Here is a 10185-nt window from a genome sequence, read left to right as displayed (position 1 = left end):
CGTACCAACTTGGCCAAGATGGTGAATCCCTGTCTTTACTAAAAATACAAAAAAATTAGCCTGGTGTGGTGGCAGGCACCTGTAATCCCAGCTACTCAGGAGGCCGAGGCAGAGAATTGCTTGAACCCAAGAGGCGGAGGTTGCAGTGAGCTGAGATCACGCCAGTACACTCCAGCCTGGGCGACAGAGTGAGACTCTGTCTCAAAAAAAAGAAAAAAGACCAAAGGCCATGTCATCATCAGACTCCTCAGATTCTTCTTTCTTTGCTTCGGCTTTCTTCTCCTCATCTGGAGCAGCTGTGGAGGGGGTAGGAGCTCCTGCTGGTGCAGCACCTGCTGCTGGGGGAGCAGGTCCACCAGCTCTTACATTGCAAATGAGACTCCCATGTTCACGTTGGCCAGGGCCTTTGCAAACAAGCCAGACCAAAAAGTTTCAACATTTACACCGGCTGCTTTAATGAGGCCATTGATCTTATCCTCTGTGGTGGTCACCTCGTCCTCGTGCAGAATGTGGGCTGAGTAGATGCAGGCGAGCTTGGAGATGGAGGTCATGTTATGGGCCAGTATGGGGCTGGTGCTGCCGGATGCAGTGCTAGTTGCCAGATGAAGTGAGGGCCTCACTGCAACGCGGTCCTCGGGAGGACGGAGCACCTTGGCAGCAGCTGAGGAAAGTTTGAGCTCTTGTCACTGAGGCTGGAGTGCAGTGATGCGATCTCAGCTCACTGCAACCTCCACCTCCTGGGCTCAAGTGATCCTCCCACCTTAGCCTCCTGAGTAGCTGGGACTACAGCTGCTCACCACCACACCTGGCTAATTTTTGTATTTTTTGTAGAGATGGGGTTTCACAGTTGCCCAGGCTGGCCTCAAACTCCTGGGCTCAAGTAATCCACCTACCTCAGCCTCCCAGAGTGCTGGGATTACAGGTGTGAGTCACCGCACCTGGCCTGGATGTCATTGTTTTTTATGGATGAACAGTGCTCCATTGTATATGTGTACCACACACATTTTCTTTATCCATTCATCTCATCTGTTGAGCTACACTTAGGCTGCTTCCAAATCCTGGCTACTGTGAATACTGCTGTAGCAAACGAGAGTGCAGATATCTCTTCAATATAGTGATTTCCTTTGTTTTTTCTTTTTCTTTTTTTTTGTTGAGACGGAGTCTTGCTCTGTCACCCAGGCTGGAGTGCGGTGGCCGGATCTCGGCTCACTGCAAGCTCCTCCTCCTCGGGTTCATGCCATTCTCCTGCCTCAGCCTCCCGAGTAGCTGGGACTACAGGCGCCCGCCACCTCGCCCGACTAGTTTTTTGTATTTTTTAGTAGAGACGGGGTTTCACCGTGTTAGCCAGGATGGTCTCGATCTCCTGACCTCGTGATCCGCCCGTCTCGGCCTCCCAAAGTGCTGGGATTACAGGCTTGAGCCACCGCGCCCGGCCCCTTTTTTTTTTCTTAACGTTTATTTTAGGTTTGAGAGTCCATATGAAGGTTTGTTACATAGGTAAAGAAATCCAGGTATTAAGCCCAGTACCCAGTGGTTATCTTTTCTGCTCCTTTCCCTCCTTCTGCCCTCCACCCTCAAGTAGACTCCAGTGTCTGTTGTTTCCTTCTTTGTATTCATAAGTTCTTATCATTTAGCTCCCACTTGTAAGTGAGAGCCTGTGGTATTTGGTTTTCTTTTCTTTTTAATGATTAATAGATGATTTATTTAAGCAAGAATAAATATAGTCATCATTGCCAGACTTAATATGAGATGTTAAATGTTCTATCCAATTTTCCTTCCTGGATAAGTTTTTCTTTCCTATCCATGTCAGTTTTGAAAACATAATACCAGAAGAAGAGGGGCCCAATTCTACATAGAGCTTCCAGGAGTGAGTTTTTAGGAGTGGGTCTGAAATTAGGATAGACATTTGCTGATCTTGCATAGGTCCAACTAATCAAGGCAGGATCTTCGACGAGCGGTGGTTAGGGTCATTGTACTGGAGCAGGTACTTCTGCTGAAACTGGACTCTTATGGCCAACTGCTTAGCTTGTGTCCTCCCGGTTTCCAGGGACATGTCATATAGTTGGCCAGGTCAAGCATCGAGGGCAGAGTGGCCAGGTGTGACGGAGTATACTTTGGGAACGACATCTTGGTGACCTAGCACACAACTGCCAGTATTTGGTTTTCTGTACCTGCCTTAGTTTGCTAAGTATAATAGCCTCCAGCTCACTCTCTGTTTTCACCAAAGACGTGATCTTCTTGTTCTTTTTCATGGCTGCATGGTATTCGATGGTGTATGTGTACCACATTTTCTTTATCTGGTCTGTCATTGAGGGGCATTTATGTTGATCCCATGTCTTTGCTCTTGTGAATAGCACTGCATTGAACATTTGTGTGTCTGTGTCTTTATGGTAGAATGATCTATTTATTTATTCATTTTTTGAGACAGAGTCTCACTCCATCTCCCAGGCTGGAGTGCAGTGGCACAATCTCAGCTCACTGCAACCTCCGCCTCCCGGGTTCAAGTGATTCTCCTGCCTCAGCCTCCCAAGTAGCTGGGATTATGGGCGTTTGCCACCGTGCCCAGTTAATTTTTGTATTTTTAGTGGAGACGAGGGTTTCACCATGCTGGCCAGGCTGGCTGGTCTTGAACTCCTGACCCGTGGTCTGCCCACCTTGGCCTCCCAAAGTGCTGGGATTACAGGCATGAGCCACCTCGCCTGGCCAGAGCACTTTATTTTAAAGATAGCCTTTTCCTTTTGGATAAGAAAGTAATATGCGAGATCCTTTCGTGGGCTGATTGAGTTTTCACACTCTTGTGTGAGATGTGCCTCCCTCATACCTTTTTACCATGTCATCAGCACAAAAGAGAGTAATATGTGGGTTGGTATTTTGATACCCGGAATATATATATCACATATATATTATATATTTATATGAGAATGTATCTATCACATAGATATGTAGAGAGAAAGAGAGAGATCGCTATAACTCTATATTTGCATATATATATTTGTGGGGGTTTTTTTGGGTTTTTTTTTGAGACTCATTCTGTCACCCAGGGTGGAGTGCAGTGTCACGATCCTAGCTCACTGCAGCTTTGAACTACTGGGCTCAAGTGATCCTCCCACCTCGACCTCAGAAAATGTTGGGATTACAGGCATGAGCCATCATCCCTTGCAGGATACCTGGAATATCTTGTTTTCCAGCAACCTTTCTACTAATTATTTTAGCATCCATGAGTAACCTGCAGTAAATGAACTTCTTTATATGTAGTTAACATTTTTATAAGTGTATTATCAGGTTAGTGAGCTGAGATCCGGCCACTGCACTCCAGCCCGGGCGACAGAGCGAGACTCCGTCTCAAAAAAAAAAAAAAAAAAAAAAAAAAAAATAAGTGTATTATCAGGTTAAACCTTTAATACTGGATTTTAGGTTAGAGGACAAATATACGTTTAATTTTGCTGGATATTATAAATTCCCATCCATAGGTGTTGTACCATTTGGCAGTTTCTGAATGGATGTAAAGTTGTGTAAAAATTATTCTGGAAAGAAATAAGGAACAGACTTTAACTTGTTTTTTGTTTCTTTTTCTGTTTGTTTGTTTTACTGCTGCTACATCTGAAGATAGATTTTAGTTTTAACCGCAAGCCACTTGTTTTCAAAAAGAAAGTCGGTGTCTTGTTCAGTTTCATCCTGAATAAGAATACTCAAATATATTTTCAGAAGTATAGTGTTCTTTCTTTCTTTCTTTTCTTTCTCCCTGCCCCCCCGCACCCTGTTTTTGAGACAGATTCTTCCTTTCTTGCCCAGGCTGGAGTGCAGTGATGCCATTTCAGTTCACTGCACCCTCCGCCTCCTGGGTTCAAGTGATTCTCATGCCTCAGCCTCTGAAGTAGCTGGGATTACAGGCATGCACCACCATGCCTGGCTAATTTTTGTATTTTTTGTAGAGATGGGGTTTCGTCATGTTGGCCAGGGTAGGCTTGAACTCCTGGCCTCAAGTGATCTGCCCACCTTGGCCTCCCAAACTGCTGGGATTGCAAGCTTGAACTACTACTGCGGCTGGCCAGTAGTGTAGCGTTTTGGTTTATGTTTTATGTGTGAAACATTTTATATGAGTGTTGTTTAATTCTTGTGTTGTATATTCTATTTCTTTTTTAAAAATAAAAATCCTGTTTATTCAGTGAATCACTTCAGCCTGTGACAGTAATTTTGAATCCAGTTCTATCAATCATCAAATTGTATAGTCCATCTATGAATTTGATAAGCATGCTGTATCTTATCTAATTGCCTTAGCTGAAACCTACAGTACAATTTTTTTTTTTTTTTGGCTATAGAGCCTTGCTCTGTTGCCCTGGCTAGAGTGCAGTGGCACGATCTCGGCTCACTGCAACCTCTGCCTAGGGAAGAGTGTATATTTCCACATTCAGTCAAAAGGCAAAATTCATTTCCTTGCAGCTATAGGACTTGTTGCTGGCTGTTGCTGGAAGCTGTGCTCAGCTCCTAGAAACTACCTGCAGGTTTTTTTTTTTTTTTTTTTTTTTGAGACGGAGTTTCACTCTTGTTCCTCAGTCTGGAGTGCAATGGCATGACCTTCGCTCATCGCAACCTCCGCCTCCCGGGTTCAAGTGATTCTTTTGCCTCAGCCTCCCGAGTAGCTGGGATTACAGGCATTCGCCGCCATGCCCAGCTAATTTTTTATTTTGTTTTGTTTTGAGACAGAGTTTTGCTCTTGTCACCCAGGCTGAAGTGCAGTGGTGTGATCTTGGCTCACTGCAATCTCTGCCTCCTGGGTTCAAGCAATTCTCCTGCCTTAGCTTCCCGAGTAGCTGGGATTACAGGCACCTGCCACCATGCCTGGTTAATTTTTTGTGTTTTTAGTAGAGACAGGCTTTCGCCTTGTTGGGCGAAACAGGTGATCCGCCCACGTTGGCCTCCCAAAGTGCTGGGATTACAGGCGAGAGCCACCGCACCTGGCCTCCCTTCCATCTTATAATGCAACATGATAAAGCTTAACATGTTCCATTAAAAGATAAATGCTTAAAGAATACAGCCCTTTGTTCCACAGCAGATAGTGATGGTGAATTTGGAGCTGAGATGGATAAATTGGTAACTGGCATGTTCACCGTTTTGCCTAGTCAGCATCCACATGTGCCCTTCTACACACACTTTGATTCTCTTATAATGAGTAAGTCTGTATTTCCACTTAACAAGATTGAAGGGAGAATTTCTCACCCCTAAGTGAGAAGGTGCACAGCCCCTCATCACAGGTCATATTAATTTTTTTTTTTTTGGAATGGATTCTCACTCTTTCACCCAGACTGGAGTGCAGTGGTGCGATCTCAGCTCTCTGCAACCTCCGCCTCCCAGGTTCAAGTGATTCTCCTGCCCCAGCTTCCCGAGTAGCTGAGTGAAGGGGTGGCCTGCCCCTCCACACCTGTGGGCGTTTCTCATTAGGTGGAACGAGAGATTTGAGAAAAGAAATGAGACACAGAGACAAAGTATAGAGAAAGAAAAAGTGGGCCCAGGGGACTGGCGCTCAGCATACAGAGGACCCATACCGGCACCGGTCTCTGAGTTCCCTTAGTATTTATTGATAATTATCTTTACCATCTCAAAGATAAGGGAGTGGCAGGACAATAGGATCATTTTAGGGAGAAAATTAGAGTAAGACATATGGACGAAGATCTCTGTGACATGAATAAGTTCAAAGGAAAATGCTGTGCCTTGATATGCATATGTAAACATCTCCACAAACCTCTTAGCATTGCGCCAGCAAGTCCCGCCAGCAAGTCCCACCTTATGGGGGGACCCACCTTAAGGCGGTTTTCTCCTATCTCAGTAAACAGAGCATACAATCGGGTCTCACACCGAGATGTTCCATTGCCCAGGGACGGGCAGGATTTTTAACCAGCAAGCTGCCTTCAGGCACTTGTTTAACAAAGACACATCCTGCACAGCCCAAAATCCATTAAACCTTGAGTCACCACAGCACATGTCTCTTGCAAGGACAAGGTTGGGGGTAGGGTCACAGATTAACAGCATCTCAAATACAGAACAAAATGGAGTCTCTTATGTCTACTACTTTCTGCATAGACACAGTAACAGGCTGATCTCTCTTTCTTTTCCCCACACTGAGATTAAAGGCGTGTGCCACCATGCCCAGCTAATTTTTGTATTTTTAGTAGACACAGTGTTTCGTCATGTTGGCCAGGCTGGTCTCGAACTCCTGACCTTAGGTGATGTGCCAGCCTTGGCCTTCCAAAGTGCTGGGATTACAGGTGTGAGCCACCACGCCTGAAGCCATGTTAATTTCTACTGAAATTTTGTCATATTCTCCTTGAATATTCTGTTACCTGAAGACTAAATTTTAAATTTAGGCTGGGTGCGGTGGCTTATGCCTGTAATCCCAGCACTTTGGGAGGCTGAGGTGGGCTGATCACGAGTTAAGGAGATCGAGACCATCCTGGCTAACACGGTGAAACCCTGTCTCTACTAAAAATACAAAAAAAAAAATTAGCTGGGTGTGGTGGCGGGCGCCTGTAGTCCCAGCTACCCGGGAGGCTGAGGCAGGAGAATGGCGGGAACCTGGGAGGCGGAGCTTGCAGTGAACCAAGATCTCGCCACTGCACTCCAGCCTTGGCAACAGAGAGAGACTGAGTCTCCAAAAAAAAAAAAAAAATTTTTATATATATATATATAAATTTAACCTTTAGGAACATATATAAGATAGAAAAGAGAGGCCGGGCGCGGTGGCTCAAGCCTGTAATCCCAGCACTTTGGGAGGCCGAGGCGGGCGGATCACGAGGTCAGGAGATCGAGACCATCCTGGCTAACATGGTGAAACCCCGTCTCTACTAAAAATACAAAAAAACTAGCCGGGCGTGGTGGCGGGCGCCTGTAGTCCCAGCTACTCTGGAGGCTGAGGCAGGAGAATGGCCTGAACCTGGGAGGCGGAGCTTGCAGTGAGCCGAGATCGCGCCACTGCACTCCAGCCTGGGTGACACAGCGCGAGACTCCGTCTCAAAAAAAAAAAAAAAAAAAAGATAGAAAAGAGAAGTGAATGGTTGGTTTATATAAATACATGCTTAGAAACTAACATGTATACATAAAAATCAAAGAGAAAACTCGGGGCTGGATGTGGTGGCTCATGCCTGTAATCCCAGCACTTTCGGAGGCCGAGACTTTTGGATCACTTGAAGTCAGGGGTTTGAGACCAGTCTGGCCTACATGGTGAAACCCTGTCTCTACTGAAAATACAAAAATTAGTTGGGCGTGGTGGTGGGCACCTGTAATCCCAGCTACTTTGGAGGGTGAGGCAGGAGAATTGCTTGAATCTGGGAGGTGGAGGTTGCAGTGAGCTGAGATTGCGCCACTGTACCCTGCTTGGGCAACAGAGAGAGATTCCGTCTCAAAAAAGCAAAAACACAAAACCTGCCAAACTGCTGAAGTTCTTGTCTGTCGTTGATCTTGAAGTTATAGTTGATATCCATGGTTTTACTTTTTCAGTGAACATTTTTTGTATTTTCCTTGCCCTCATCCAGAAACTCAGCAGCTCTGGGTTCTGTACCTAATGGAGTGACTCAAATCTTCATTGTGAGAGGATCTTGGTCCTCCATGTTCCTGCCTTTTTTCTATTGTAATTTTTTGTTAATCTTTCTAAGTGGTATGGAAGTGCTAGGAGGTTCTAGATGTCTTCCTTTTCGCCTCAGTTGTATAGCAGTACCCCAGTTTCCCTTTGGTAATTGAGATTAATCCCTTCAGTTAATAGATTATTCCCTCTCACCTCCTTATTTTTCTTTTTCTTCTTGGTTTAATGGATATGAAACTCATAAGGGCCAGATGTTCATCTCACTTTCCAATGTGTTGGGACCAAACAGTTGCCCCTTGGGAAGCATTCCTCATTATGGACTCAGATCTCCAAATTACACTGCTCTACATTGCTGGGATTGGAAGCAAAATTTTTGTCATGGAGCTAATTCTGCCTTCACCCATCAATTCCTGAGCCTGTTTGTTCTGACTGGTGAGATAGCAGCATCTAATGATCTCTGATTCAGAGCATACACTGTGTCTTGTGAAACAGAATCCTATTCTTTCAGAGGTTGTCTCCCAGTTGGCCCTGTATCTGAATTTTCAGTAAGCCATTTCACCTTTCATTTAGACTAGCCGCTTCTGAGTGATGGGGTGTGTGGATGAGACCAGTTGATGATAGGGACATGTTCCCACTGTTGCACTTCCTTTGCAGTGAAATGGGTTCCTTGATGAAAGACAGTATTGTGTGAATGCTGTGACTACAGTGAAAGCATTTTGTGAGTGCATGGATGGTGCATTGTATAGGCAGAAGCCTAGTGGATTTGCCTCTCGCCTATACAAATCTGTCTCTATACAAATCCTATATGGATTTGCCTCTCTACTTAGTAGTTAGGCTTCTGGCAAATCCATATCCAGAACATGAGTCTGTTCCAGTGAGGATGAATCTTAGTCACCTTCATGATAGGAGTGGTCCAGTGTAATCATCTTGCCACCAGATGGCTCCCCTGGTCACTCTAGAAATTAATGCCCTTGGTTCAAGACTAACCTGGGCAACATGGTGAAACCCCATCTCTACAAAAACAAAAAATCAAACCACGCTCCCCAAAAGCCCCCCAAATTAGCCAGGCTTGGTGATATACACCTGTAGTCCCATCTACTCTGGAGCATGAGGCAGAAAGATTGCTTGAGCCCAGGAGATTGAGGCTGTAGTGAGCTGTGATCATGCCACTGCACTCCGGCCTGGGTGACAGAGTGAGACCCTGTCCCCCTCCCCCCAAAAGAAAAGAAAAAAGAAATTAATGCCCTTATATATTCAGTTTTGGTTTTTGCTTTTAGCAGATTAAGCACCTAGCAGTAGTGTTAGCTGCATCAGCTTTGGTCAATGGAAGTCCATACTGTTGAGCCATAGTAGCCTTTATCCCTGTTTTTATGGCCATCTTATTCAAGGGCCTATGGAGCAAACATTGGGGTGGCAGGGGAAAGCAATTGACTTCTATATAGAGTATCATTTTGTCCAGCTGATTATTAAGAGTCTTATTTCTACTGGATTGCCCCTGGACATTTACGTGGGACACAAATATCTTCACAGCCCATGTCCTTTAAGAGAGATCTATCCATGTATGTATTTCTAGACTTACCAGTCTTGTTCCATATACATCCTTGGCCATTCAGTGAAACCATTAGCAACTGCTCATGGATCATTGTTTACGTGTCCTTCTGGCCGTGTCCTCCAGACCCAGATAGTCAAATATACTGTGAGAAGTTCTGCCACTGGGATGCCATTCTTATCTGAAAGATACTACAGTCTTTTGGCATCATTGTTCAGCTGAGCTGTTGTGTTTGCGCTCCCACCTTTCGATGGTGCTAGCATATTGTGCAGACACATCTGTAAACAAGCCTTGTCTCAGATAGGCATAGGAAATACCTCAGGAAGCCACAGGCATGGATTGAGGGAAATGAGGCAGTGCGAATGGAGCTTGTGTTGAGTCTTTGCCATTTGTTGATGCAGTTTACTTGTACTCGCTGCAACTTCTAGAGCTCAGTGTCTTCTGTGCCATTTCCATTTGTTGAAAGATTGCTGCTGTATTTGCCCCAGACTTGGGGTTTTGTGGGTCAGACAACCTCAAGTTCATGGTAGATAGCTCAGGCCACTTGGTCACTTGATGTACCATGTACAACTTATATGTTGAACCCAGTGGTAATTATTTACTCAAAAGGAGACTAGTTTCCTGCAGAAGAAGGAATATATTTATTCTGAACTACTGCTGTGATTTTCCTACTGGTGCTTGCTAGAGGCTTCCAGCAACTATTATTTACTATGGATACTTTGAGTATCATTGTATCTGGTGGATTATTTTGACCAAGTGATTACAAATCTTGTACTGCAGCCTGAGCTTGGTGCACTGCAATCACTTGGTGTTCACTCACTTGTAAGCATTATGACCAACTCTGTAGATGGGTTGAAGCACATTGAAATGTGGTATATGCTGTCTAAAGAATTTTATTTTATTTACTTTTATTTTTTTAGATGGAGTCTTGCTCTGTCGCCCAGGCTGGAGCGCAGTGGTGCAGTCTCAGCTCACTGCAGCCTCTGCCTCCCGGATCCAAGTGATTCTCCTGCCTCAGCCTCCTGAGTGGCTGGGACTACAGACGTGTGCCACCACGCCCAGC

The 10185-nt window shown here is 45.1% G+C and overlaps 3 pseudogenes; 1 reads left to right on the top strand and 2 right to left on the bottom strand.

Annotated features, from left to right (window-relative positions):
* Positions 1–201: 201 nt before the first annotated feature.
* On the bottom strand, positions 202–551 carry LOC112612882 (annotated as a pseudogene).
* Positions 552–1674: 1123 nt separating this feature from the next.
* Positions 1675–2127, bottom strand: LOC112613181 (annotated as a pseudogene).
* Positions 2128–2762: 635 nt separating this feature from the next.
* LOC112613674 lies at positions 2763–2851 on the top strand (annotated as a pseudogene).
* Positions 2852–10185: the final 7334 nt, after the last annotated feature.

The sequence above is a fragment of the Theropithecus gelada genome, chromosome 19 (assembly GCF_003255815.1).
Source record: "Theropithecus gelada isolate Dixy chromosome 19, Tgel_1.0, whole genome shotgun sequence".
Lineage (NCBI taxonomy): Eukaryota > Metazoa > Chordata > Mammalia > Primates > Cercopithecidae > Theropithecus > Theropithecus gelada.
This window is presented reverse-complemented; position numbering and strand designations above follow the sequence as displayed.